At 42.5% G+C, this 14168-nt stretch overlaps 1 protein-coding gene across 1 annotated transcript in view; it reads right to left on the minus strand.

The window, feature by feature from the left end:
* Positions 1-11385, minus strand: part of sertad2b (SERTA domain containing 2b) — a 28955-nt gene extending 17570 nt beyond the window's left edge. The window contains exon 1 of the mRNA XM_036546775.1: positions 11314-11385. The gene's annotated coding sequence lies outside the window, so the exon portion shown is untranslated. The remainder of the gene's footprint in view (positions 1-11313) is intronic.
* Positions 11386-14168: the final 2783 nt, after the last annotated feature.

Consider the following 14168-nt stretch of genomic DNA (forward strand, 5'->3'; position numbering starts at 1 on the left):
AACTACTGACTAAAACTGGGTGAAAGTTAAATAATATACAATAACTTTGTGATGATGCAGATCATGCTCTAGCGCCTTATTTTAATTTAACAACTCCGTGAATTGAACAGTTCTGCCCGACAAAATGCGTAAAAACATACATTTTGACCTGGGCCTTCTCTCACTGATTTGTCGTATTTTCTTGAATGGTTACTCATTCGACACGACATCCATGGAATAATGACAAACATTTTATTTCTGTCTGTGAGATAAAAGGCCAGCTTTTGTGCCAGTTTTTGTGCATGTAAATGGAAAAGTGCACGTCCACGTGCATTGTGTCAGTTTGTGCAACCTCTCATCTAGAAAGCAGATACCAACATGGCCACCGCTTATACTCTGCACATTCTGTGTAGCTGGGGTGCTGTTCACTTGGTCTGAAACTTCTGCAATGGAAAGCAAGTAACTTACTTGGCATTGTCTGCAGCAGCAGATGGGGTGCAGTTTCTAGCAAAAGACACAAGCCTGAGTGTGTACCCATGATCGACTTTGGTGGGATGATCAAAGTGCCAAACTGCTGAAATGCCCTGATTACCAAACCTGTGTATAATTTATGCAAACATAAATGAGTCTGATTTTGTTTAATGAAACACTTTTGTCATTTAGTGTAGTTGTACAGTTTTATGTGAGTTGAAACAGGAAGATGGCAATGTGTGTAAGTGAAAGGTGGTATTCTCCTGTTGGGGGGTAACCTGTGAAGTAGGGTATGAAAGCCACTCTCTTAATAGAGGGAGAGAGCCGGTACATGAGACTGTTCAGAATCTACATGTGCATCTGCTCAGCTGTGACGTATTTTCTGGCTCACCAGTGTCAGTAAAGTTTGATACTGTGTGTATCATTTTGTATTTTGTATACATTTCCTTTTTTTGAACACTGTTTTTTGTCTGCACTGTGTATATATTCACCTTGGAACCTGCACCTTGTTGTAAATAAACCCCCACCTCACACTGTATTTTGGACTCTTGTATTTCCCTGACACCCTGTCCCCTGGCTGTGTGTATCCCACTGCCTTTTTATTCCAATCCATTTGCAAGAAAAAAAAACAGAATATCGATACTGACATGCCATTAGTTATTGGTCGTAATTTGCAAGGTGCTTTGCCATTCCCATAGCAGTAGAACAGCTCAACCCCCTTCCTTACTGACACACACACTGAAACAGCTCACAATGTATTGATTCTCCTCCACCCTTCCTCCCCTGGCACCCAGCAAGCAGCCCAGGCAATTCCAAGACACATCTGCCAGCACGTTGGCTGCCGATGGGTACAACTGTGTGTGCCTGTCTGTATCTGTGGCTGTGGCGTGAGCACCAAAAGTAGGGGGTGGTGATGGCGAGATCCCCCACATTGTATGCCGTGAGCATCTGCTCTGTGTCTGTGGCTCATGTGGTCGACTGGTGGCCTTGCATAATACCCAGTACCTACTCTCTCTCCCTCTAAGATTCCCAATACTGGCCAGCCTCCCATTCTCTCTCCCTCTCTCTCTCTCTCTCTCCCCCCCTTAACCAGCCAGTCTCTCTCTCTCTCTTTCTCTCCCTCTCTAAAAGGCAGACACCACCCATCATCCCTCTCTATGGCTCACCAGACCTCAGACCTCTCTTTCGGTCCCTCTGTAAGCCGGCACTCATCTCAGACAGTTCCAATGTTATAAACATGCTTTTTAGTCACAATTTCCATCAGTCCCTCTCTCTCTCTCACAGTCATAATCCACACCCCACCCCCCCCTTCCTCCTGTCAGTTAAGTGGAGCGCAGTAAGAACCTCACTGCACGCTATGCCCCAGGACCCCCCCATCCCCACCTTCAGGGCCTCTCCAGCATGGGGGAAGTGAAAGGCTTTCGGCCCCCACAGCTGTTACTGATGCTTTCGTCCCCATCGCTCAGCAACCGAGAACAAAAACACCAGCCACCCCCCTCCCTTGCCCTTGCCCCTACCCCTCTCATACTTATCCCCCTCCCTCTCCCCAGCATCATAGACGAACACCAAGTCCTTTGTCCATTTTTGCGAGAATAACGCATATCCTAAAATAACAGTACATACCATGTGGGTCAAAAAGCAGCAGCAATCTACAAAACATGAAACCTTCACACTGCCTCTGACAAATATAAACAAATGAGCAACACTTACGGTCTCTCTAAATCTGACAGTCCTTTGTGTCTTGTTCTGTCCTTTTTTCAATTACATGACTGTTCATATTTCATAACAAGTGAAAAGGGATGTGTCTGAAGTTTCTGTGATGCTCAGGTAGGAAAATGACGTAAAAGTACAAAAGCACTATGGGTTTATTTTCTAATAAGGGGAAAGCAGAGAGTGAAAAATGATTACAATCTAAAATACCAGCAAACATATTGTAATTAAACCACTGATTATAAGAGAGGCTGCATATCTCCTATATTTTCATAATCACAGAATATGATATATTTGACAGGATGTGCTAACTCTGCTATTCATCAAACCAAACCCACTGTCATTGCAGAGACGGTGTGTGAACCAGCAGGATGAGAGCAGTGTAGTAACTTCAACTCTCCTCCCTACAGAGACACTGGCTGCAGCTGTGGAAGACTAAGCAGTTAGAGTGGCAGCTAAAAGAATGAGCTGGAGGGTGGATCACTGGGCCGACTCGGCACACCTTTGATTTTGGGAAACGTGAGCGGGAGGGAAAGGCATTATGCTTCCACACACACGGCTGAGCTACGCTCGTGTTCGGCACCGCCCCAGACAACGGGAAAAGAAAGGGCGCCGCCAAGTGCGGAGAGCCCCTTCCAGGTGGGTGAGTGGATACCCCTTTACCATGCCAGTCATAACACTGGCAATCAACCCACCAACTGCTCGGGGGGGGGTGGGTGGCCGAGGGGGTCGAAGGGCAGATTTAATGTGGTAGCCTGTGGCCATGCTTTCTTCTACAAATCCAGGCGCTTTGTCCATATCTTGCAAGGATTTCAAACAAGGAGCAAAGAGGGCTACAGGCACAACATACGACAAGGCACATTAAGAGTATAATAACACCATATTTACACATAAGAGTAAACACATTTTATGTGTGAATCTTTTTTCCTGTCATGGTTATGAGCCAATCAAAATCTTTACGATCACCTTATTTTACCTTGTTTAAATGAGAAATTTTAGTCTTTAAGTGGGGACACACATTTTAAAAATATAATAATGACTAGTGAATTACAGTTAAAAAAAAGATGTAATGTCAACATAATCTTCATACGTGTGCACTTCTTTGACCGCAAAAACAGACAGTCATTTTACTAAAATATGACCTGAAAGCCCAGAGTGCAGTAGCAGGTTTATGGGGCCGTCATAATAGACAGCTTTATGATAAGGGTGGAGCACGGTTTACTACACTCCATTGACATAATTAGGGGGTAGGGAGCACGCCAAGTGCTTAAGAATGTGGCCTTTCTTCTGTCTGGCCCGGGCCTGAGAGTGACTCTGTTCAGCACTGCTGGTGCACAATTACACCAGCGGGCACCACCCCAGGAGAGGCTGTCTTGATTTTACCAGGGTGGCCAAAAGCCAATGAATGGGTCCCACATTGTGCACAAACCCCCAGCAGATCAAAGGGTGGCCTATACACACAGAAACTACCTACAGTGCCCTCTTATGTAGAGGAAAGAGAGGATTGAGGGACCTCCATCATCCAGGCCAAACTCTTGCATCCACATACCTCTACTTGCTATGAGACTAAACATCCTATACCGGCTCAGGACTCTAAGAGCAAAACTTTAATCCTTACCATAGCAGATTCCTTCATGGAGCACTCTGATGCCTGTGAGTGTTCTATCAACAATATAAATCATTTACTACACAATTTGGGAAGCTGAATGGTCATGTTGTTTAACATGTAAATGTAAAATGAATAAATTTGATAAAGAAGGCCCCAGGGATCTTGTACAATAAATTTAGTGAAAATCTGCAAGACCATTCATGTATTGCCATGGGGTGTCTAAATTTGGTGGTGAAGCTGTGAAATTCAATTGGCAACGGCGGCTATGTTTTTCAACAGATTTCAAATGTTACCAAATCTGGTACACCGTACAGTTACAGTCTGCTACGTCTGTTCTCCAAAACCCAACAAGACAACAGATTTATGGCAATGTTGTTTCACCATCCAATATTAGTGAGACAATGAAGTGTTCAACTTACAAATGTAGTTGTATATCAACTCCATTAAAGGTTAAGGGAGACGCTATGCTTTCAAGTCATAAGACCAAGAGGCTGCATATATATCACAAACAAGATCGGCCCTAATATAGGTCCCTGGGCAGGGATGTACTGTACAGGGAGTGGGAGCAGTGGAAGACATTAATTCATCCTTTGTGAGGAAAAAATGTCCACCGGAGATTTATGAACTGAACCAACCCAGTACATTTTTACCAAGACCCACCAAGGTTCTGTAATGACTGGCAAGATTGAGAAGAGTGATTAGGAAACAAAACAGACGATTTCACAAGGGGATAAACATCACTTTTAAAATATGTAGGAGCTAACCCAGTGGCAACAGAGCTATTAATGACTGGGAGATGTCGTGTCAGTTCCAGGTACTTCTCTGAGCAGTCTAGTCAGAATAACATCAAAAGAACAAGCTGAAGATATTCATATGCAACAGAGCTTCAGTCAGCTCATTATCATATGCAATGATACAGGGCTCACCATGTTTCCACTTTCTGCGACTCCCTGAGAGCCTATGAGTCAAGGTGATGTGCCTATCTTCTGTTCAGTATTTGGTCTCCTACTGCACCATGGGACTAATAGGGCATACTGTGCAAACCATGTCACAATAGGACAAGCCTAATATACATTCGGCAATTCCAAAGTTAAGGGTAAAAAGAGGGGAAAATGCAAAATAAGTTGTGGGAATAATAATTTACTCAATGCTGAACAAAGCTCAGAAGATACTACTCTTTACAGGTGAGAATTAAGGAGAAGTTGGCTCTTGAATCATTCACAGGTTTATTGTATTTAAGCACAAGGCCTTTCATTCAGCAGTAACGTAAGGGCAGTATCATATTTTGCTGGACGTTCTGATTTTTTCAGGGGATATTTCCTTTGATAGAAAAAGATTTTACCCTGACTGAGGCTACACAGTCAAGGGTTGCATAACAAAGAGTGTCAAAGATGTTACCTAAATCCTCAGCTGAATGGAACTGTAACGTACCTGGCTGAGCCAGTGACAGAGATACATTAGATAACCTATCCACAGTGGAAGATGTAATACTTCAAGAACACACTGAGTGAGACTGCTTTTAACAGGGAAAGGTCAAGAGGTCAAAAATAATACTAAGACAGTTAGACTCGTCTCTGTCCTTCTTTACTAAACTACTTAGAGTGAGACCATAGCTCACAAGATCAAGAGTGTCATCAGGGGAATGAGTAGGCTATGAAACTTGCTGATCAGAACTGAAGCATTAAGGAAGAGTCAAGAAGATAAGACTAGACCAGACCTGCTTGCTAAACTAGATATTTTATATACAGACAGGTTGTCTGTGTAAATGGGTCATGAAAAAGGCCTTCTTTCTGTGTGTTTAGATGACATGTGTGTTGCAGTGAGCCTCAAAAGAGAACAAATATTCTGTAACCAACACAAACACCTTATGAAACTGATGGGTGATGTTAGGTCTCTACATTTCCAGCATCCACCCAACACAATATTTCCCTTCATCTGACCTTGAGACCTAGGGAATTCATGTCCCCGTCCACAAAGATAGTGCAGAAGCAAGACCAACCCCTATGCAATATTCCCCACCCCCAACCTGACACACATTTCTATACACCAAACCCCTCCCTCTCAGTTTCTAATGACCGTGATATACAGCAAGAGGGCAAATACTCAATAAAATTACGAGACGAGAAATGGTTTATTTATAAACATTCAACATTCACCACATCAATTATTTTAAAATCTGTGGGGTTGGGTTTCAATGACATTGTTGCTTTGAAATGCAACCTCCATATCTGCGAATACACACTTCCAAGCCTGAGGTTCACTAGGGTTACTCGGGTACATCAGGCCTCACAGTATTCCATCCACCACTGTAGAGTGGTCCCAGATTTACAACCCTCATTGATATCAACCTCCAAGCAGCTGCTGATTTAAAATACCAGCTGCTCAACACAACATTATCACTGCTGCAAAATGTACTCGATCCTTCCTGCACCCATGTCCCCACCAGGTCAACACACATCACACTGGAGCTGCCAGGGACAAACTCGCTTCCACTGCCTCTGTGTTTCCTCACTTGCCCTGTCTTCTCGACGTCACAGCGGATGTATTCACAGACAGCCAATGACTGCTTCTGTCTGTGCCGAGGCAGCGGGAGCGCGAGGGAGCGGGGCATTCCCGGGATGAGCCGGGGTGAGGCAGGTCTGATGCAACCTGAAGCAAGAGTGTGAGCATCACAGTGCACATTCTCTGCTCTGATTCACATTTCCGGGGTCCTCCAGAGTGCGGCAGCCAGGCCTACAGCTCACTGACATTCTCAATATGGCTCACTGAATGCAGCCTTGAATGCAAAACGACTGCAGAATATGGTGGGGGGGTCACAGCGCTGAGCATCTCTGCCTGCACTGTGTGTGTACGTTTCTGAAGGTGTAGGCTAACACATGTACGTGTGTTTGAGACTGATAATGCAGATGTGTTCTCAGTATGTGTGTGCACGTGTGTATGTATGTGTGTGTGTGCTGTAGGGAAGTTAGGGGTGTTAAGTGGATGAGTGTACATGCTTTTTTTTTCACCCTCACCCACTGAGCCCCTGACTTTCCCTGGATTCCCTGGATCTTAGCCCCCTCTTTTATTTCTCTCAGGGTAGATGTGTTTAAGTATTAATGTGCCAATGCTGTTTGCTGCTGAAGGAAGGGGGGGGGGGGGGCATCTTTGCAGGTGTTCCGCCTCCTCTGGACTGGACACAGCTGAGCGGACACCTGATCCCCAAATTAGCTCCCATTTCATTCAGCTCCACGGGCTGGATCACATGGAGAATGCAAAGAGCCAGCAATGTCACAGCAGTTTCTTACTGGAAACCAGCACAACACCTGCCTCAGTCTGCAAACCAGTCAAATACTCTCCTCAGTCTGGTGGCAACTCAGCTACAACACCAGCTGATGGATCATAGACCCTAATGAAAACTGCAGCTAAGAGTATGTGGATAGGTGAAAACTGGTGCAGCATCAGGGATGCGCCTGCTTGAAGTATATTTAAAGGCTGAAAGCAAGCTGGCAGGCTGAATGTTAGTGGCTGTGTATAATTCTTACACGTTGGGGAGGAAAAAGATCAGGATTGTGCTGGTACTTCATGGTGGCCCTCTGAGTAAAGCACTAGCCTGACAGCTGACATCAGCCAGCTGAATGTTTTAGCCACTATGCTGACAGAGTGGAGCTAACTGGTGTTGAACCTGGAAGGTGGGTAAAAAACACAGCTGCCTGAGCATCGGGTTAGGTGGTTTAAATGGCCAAGCAGATTGAAATGTACTTTCTGTGTCTGATAAAGCAAAGGAGGGCACCTCCCGAAGTCCTAAGTCACAGTTCGGTTTCAGTTTTCAGTGCAGCTTGATCAGGGCGATTGATTGTTAAATGCTGGCATGAGATGGAATTTATTCCATGTCAATGTTTTTAAAATCAGGCCAGGAAGTGAAGCTGTATAATTAACACTCATTCGTCACATGGTGTGAAAGCTGGCTCAGTGACAAATATGTGTATTTGTGTGTTTGGCGTAATCCGTAGAGGAAGTCCATGCTCAGCCCTGGCTTTAAATGGGATATTAAAAGCACGGGCTAGAGTGATAACTCCTATCCACATCTCCATGTATAACAATAATAAAGATATTCATATCACAATAATGCAGATGACTCATCCATGCAGTCAAGGACTCGTGCAGGGCTTCACTCATGGGGAGACACCCAGTCCAAGAGCTACAGCATCCATCTCCTAGAACTCCCTGACCTGAAGATGAAACTAGATGAAATTAATCCAGCCTGTCTTTTTTCTGTTTTCCTATCATTAATTCTAATGATTTTAACTGAGAGCCAGCCAAGCACAACGCTGGCTAGTGCAACTTTGGACCTTCACTAAACAGACTGAAACATACACTAATAGCATTGATGCAAGCTCAATTAAGCCGTTTGTAAATATTATAAGTCAAAAACTGTTTAATACCTGTTTCCCTTTGTACAACCCTGTTTGGAACCACCTACTGAACATTGAGTTTGTCACACCACAACAACCTCTGCAGTCAAGCAGGAGCAATACAGCAAGATGGATGCAATCCACCTATACACCTGCACTGTAGTGTTAAGGTTAACTTGTGGCTCCACTAAAACCACTGTATGACCCTCTTACAAAAAATTACTGTTGATGAATGAATTTGACGTTCCTCTTGTAGTTTGTTTCTTGGCAGTTATCCTCTAAAGTCTTATGTATACTTGCTTCATATGTAGGTCTCAAGATAATCTTTCGGTAATCAGTGCAATGTTAATCATATAATTGTTTCTGCTGCTAACTCATTGGAACAGTACAATTGTTATTCATAATCAAAATAGTTTTGTGGTTATGATTTTAGCTGTGATAGACACATAGTACCAACAAGCAATTTGCTTAGCAGTCACACCAATCCAGAGTACTTACAAAGCTTTCACCTTTATCTATTTGTACAGCAGGATATTCACCAGTGCAGCTCAGGTTAAATATCTCGCTGAAGGTTACAACAGTGATCCTACTGTGTTACAAGCCAGCTCTATAACCAACACGATGTCCTAGTTATGCCAGTTCTATCATATTGAGTGTTAACGATATAGAGCTGTCAAAGCTGGCAGTGAGCGCAAACAGAGACAAGGTCCAAGCATCACTGCATAAAGCAGGAACCAGGCCTTTGCCTTTTAGCACCTGCCAAGACACTATGTTACCCTCCCGTGAGCTTCAGATTCCCACTATTTAAAATAGTTGCTTGACTTGACCATGACAACACTCAGGCTGTAATTAATAGCCCATCATGACCAGCTAAGGCTCTGCCCCCCCCCCCCCCCCCTCCACACACACACACACACAGACACACACCCACACACACCCACACACATACACACACATACACACACATACATACACATACATACACATACATACACATACACACACACACACACAAAAAAAAACACATACACTCTATCCTAATTGAAATGACTGTGATAATATGCAAAAACAGCAAGTGCTGCACACTATATGAACAAATTTACATAATAGGTGACAGGGCTGAGTAATGGTGTTCATTACCGATGAATAAAGGCTTACAGACAGTCCAGGGAGTGCCATTCATTGCTTTACAATGCCTGATAACCTCAAATGAAATATTTATTTCATCACCACCAATAAACTGGAAACTAATTAATTTATGCTTATATTGAGACATAGATGTATTTTTAAAAATTATTACACAGATCTTAACGAACAATCCCCCATTTTAAAGCAGAACTTGGTTTAATATACTCTGTGACCTTTAATTTACAACACACCAAATATTTTCTTAATCCATTAACACTGAACAAACCTCTACCCACAAGATGCATGCAATTCTGTCTTCCTGTGCAAAACTACACAATACTGAGAAATTTGTCCTACGAATGGGGGCAGCTTTCCTAAACGTATGTAATATCAGAATAATATTTTTTATGCTTTCAGCTTCAATAATATTTTTCTCTTATTTAATGCTCAGTCTACATAAAAAGACACAAAGAGCTCTGACAATTATGGTGACCATTTCTGCATTGGCCCATTGACCACTGTTGGTCTGAGCTCTCAGATCGACCTCCCAGCAACACTCTCTTGGCAACACACAGGGAACACTAATCTGGATTAACAGCAAAATTAGAAGTGCCTGTCTAATCCTCCATTGACAACCCCTGACCGTAGCCATTTGACACCAAAACCACTAAAAACAGCTAGCACAGTGCATGTGTGTTTGTGCGGGGAAGGGGGGAGAGTTAGTTGGGAACAACTGTGCTTGGAAGTCTGGCGTCTCTGTTTTCAACAGCTTTCTGCAGGACTCTCAAATTAAGAACCAAAGCCCAGGACTGTGTTCTATGTCATGGGTCTTGTTGACAAGGGCTCTCCACAAACAAGCATGCATGCTTGTTTGCACACATGCACACATCCACACAGAGGGCAAGGATAGAGAATCATTGTAGGACCAGCCACTGCAAGGGCTCTCTCCCTAAAACGTGTCACCATCATCATCATCCCAACAAGAGGGATCCGACAAGATCAGCACAACTAACATGGTTTATAAATGATTAAATTGCACCTGCATAAGCAACTGCGGAAAGGATGATGGAATGGCTACAAGCTTGTTTACAGTTCCAATATAATCATCAACCAAGCACGCTCCATTTAAAATCCAAAATCAGAAACACGACGGCAAGCCCGCGGATACAGAGGATAGAGGCTAAATTATTAAAAAATGAAATCATGCATTTCATTGAACAAAATCATATTTATAAGTCATCACTTATCACAATTATCTAGTCTGGACTCAGACTCATAGTTGTGTGAGTTTTATCAAAAACAATCACAAAGTTCAATTACGCATTATACCAGTTCGACAGCGATCGCATCCACTGTAAGTATCCACTGAATTACACATTTTACAATTTGATTTGAACACAGGCAACAGAATCTAAACAGAAGTTTACATTTGCATGCATGTCTAGTGCCGTCGGCTAAGTGAATATGTGCAATATCCCGACGTGTCCAACGTATGCTAAATTCTTTCATCAATATACAGCAAGAACCAGTCAATTCACAAACAGCACGCAGGCGAACCGATATATCGTTAAATGTGAAAACGGGAAACACAGGATTCCGCTGTTGTGCGAGCAGCCATAGCCTTACAAAACTCAGTTATATAATAATGCTAAGGCAAACGAATCCTGCCATTACACTGGTTCGAAATTAAACTCCGTTTGTTTTATGAACAGACACAGATGTTCATTCTTTGTTATTGCACAAAGGACAACTATGCATTTACAGTAATACACCTAGTTCGTCTTATATTATTCATATCGTGAAATGACATCGAAAGGTAGCCTGTTTCACGTTTAGTTTTACCTGTGTAGTTTTTATTTGGATTCCCTGAAAAGTTACATGTTCAATGCAATTGTCACGTTATCAAAATAAACAAACAGGTCCATGCGCTGCCACTGTCCCACCAAAACTCCTTGACCCAAATTACTATCGCACAGGCCGGACAATGTGGTCTCATGTTGTAAGCTTTAGCTAGCCACTTACCCTTTTCGGACGGGCTGTCCAGTCTGGGCGAACGACAATTAAAAGCGATTCATTAAAATATTGACAAACTAAAACGATATTTTAAAACATTCACCGCTACCGCATATAAATAGGCGACGTGCTGAAGTCCTGGCTGTATACATTCGCTTCCCACTTTTTAAATTTACTTCAATGGAACCCCGCTATCGGAGAGCGTTGATTCGTTCTTTCCTAGACAATGTAACAAGTCTTGACAACCCAGGCCAACCGTACACTGGCTTTGGACTCGCTATCCGAAGCCCGGGCTGCGAGCGCAAGACATTTAACTTGATTGATGGGTCGTACGGAGACTTGATGGGCTGAATCACTGCGCTCAGTCCCGCCTACACTCAAGTCATCGGCGAGCAGAACTCGCGAGACAGAGGGGCGCTTGGACGTTCAGCCCTCGATACCTGATCCTGGATCAGTGTAAAATATAAGAGTACATGGCTGGGGAGAGGATTGGGAAGGGCAAGCTGATCTTAGACCGGCAGCCGCTCCATATGAAATTCGCCAATACAAGTCAGAGCGTTGCATTCTGCTCTCGGTAGTATTAGTTTGAGTTGTACGATGTGGAGATGTAAATTACACGAAAAAGACATCCTTGGAGCTTTTTAAGTTTTCAGGTTGAAGGGACGGTAAAACACGGGTAGAGGTGCACGCAACAAAGAAATGGCTCAGGGTTACAAAGAACCTTACATCCCTATATCAATATCCCGCAAATGTATGCTGGAAAGTGGGGGCGTTTACACGGAGGATAACTTAACAGGAATGATGCTTTATTCACTGTGTAGAGCATTTCTTAACCCTGACATTATAATAAAGGCGCCGACAGAACTATATGAGGCACTATGTTATCCGCTCTTTATAATTGGTTTACGGATATATGGCACCACCACATTATATGCTATGGCAACATGCTTTGATTAAATGCTGTTATTTCCATCAACCTCTTTGATCCCAGACTTCTAAAGCGCATTTACGTTCACGATTTGCGTAACATTATCAACTATCAAAGGCACCATCTAAGCGCATGCGCATTTGGAAACTTTCCGTTCATATATAATGATGTAGTACCAAGCCTCTGTATGTGTGATTTATGCATGTGCGGACCTGGATAAGTCAATTGTGTACGGTTCTCATCCAGTTGAATTGTACTGTTTCTTCCAACTGAATTGAACAATGTCACTCAGCATCTAAGGCTATGCAGTGTAAAAAAAAGTTTATGAGCAATATTCCTATTTTAAATGGTTGTAGCAATTAGGTTCCCCCAAATATGATCAAGTTGCTCAGCTACCTATGTACCTGATCTTGATCTTTGGAACTTTGCCCTCTGTCAATTTTTTTTTATGTTGTCGGTCCCCCGTTTCCCCATCCATTAATTAATGCGCATATTTTCGTAAATAATACAAGCTGAAAGAGTCATTTGTGCTACAACAAAATAGATCATGGACACAAACACAAAGCATTACCTTACCACCATGTTTACCTGGGTAATTTACATAATTTACTTCTTGAAAGAAAATATCTTACATTCTTACCATTGCTGATACTCATTGGTGAGGACACAAAACATTGCATATATATTGCTGTCTTTCATTATTTCATGTGTATATTGTCTGTTAAGTGTATCTGCTGAGAAAGCCTTAAGAATTCCAGAGAGTCTAAACATTCATTCTAAGGTTCTTATTTAGTGGAAAAACAGCTATTTTAAACTCTTAAATGTCTTGTAAGTACATGGACTGGGAGCCCTCCTCACCCTGTAGTTTTGCCACCATCAATAAAGTGAGGGAAAGAGATACTAAGGCTAGTTCCAAGGGCTGAGATATGCATTTTCTCATGTGGAGTAAAAGCAACTACCTACAGCTCTCAAGACAGTAGTTGCAGCTTGATCCGAAACCGCAATGAGGAGGGCAGTTCCGCACAGTCAGAGAATAAGAAAAAAATAAAAACAATTCTGGCATGATGCTCACTTACTGCTTGGCTCGTTCTTTTTGTTGCGGGTTAAATCTGTGCAGCATAACAGGAAATAGATGGATCAAGTTCCACTGCTGGAAATAGACATATTCAGAAAAAAAATACGAAAAATAAGAAAGGGAAGGGACTTTATTAATACAAGGAAAAGTATGACATGGTTGGACATTGGGAAACAAGGAACGAGGGCATTTGACATGGTTCAAGGAGGAGAATTAGTAGCTTATTGTGTGTGAATGTGTGTGTGTGTGTGTGTGTGTGCAAGTGTGGTGGATGTGTTAGCTGATGTACAGCTAATATAATGTGTAATGTAGGGGCATGGAGACAGGGAAAGAGTATTTTAAGGCTATGCCTGGCTATGTCTGGCTGGTTATCTGTGTATCATATTTTCACCATATAAAACATGGAAATCTATAAAATACAGTGCATTTGACATTTTAGTCAAAAATAGCTGATTTTATTACTTAGTTTCAAACCACTGAAAAATTCTTTGTGACATCATTGCACTGTGAAATATTCTGAAGAAAACAAATCATGACAAATACTGTATAATAAACATTTTTTTCTGCCACACTGGTAGGAGAGACATCTAGCAAAATTTTGTGAACAAATTGTAAAACAGAGAGGTGAACAGCAGCAGTCACACAAATCATATTTTTCAACCCAGATGACTCATATATTAACCACACACAACTCTGCTACAGAAAACCTTCTGGCTCATCTTACAAGGAAAAGTAGCTTTTTAGCCGCACAGTTGGACAATCACATGAAGCTGAACTAGACCCTTTAAAAGCTTTAGCGGGTCCAACCTTTGTACACAGCGCCCCCAGGTTTTAAATATGTCACAACATGTGTATAATTTT

This window comes from Megalops cyprinoides, chromosome 15 (genome assembly GCF_013368585.1).
Source record: "Megalops cyprinoides isolate fMegCyp1 chromosome 15, fMegCyp1.pri, whole genome shotgun sequence".
NCBI lineage: Eukaryota > Metazoa > Chordata > Actinopteri > Elopiformes > Megalopidae > Megalops > Megalops cyprinoides.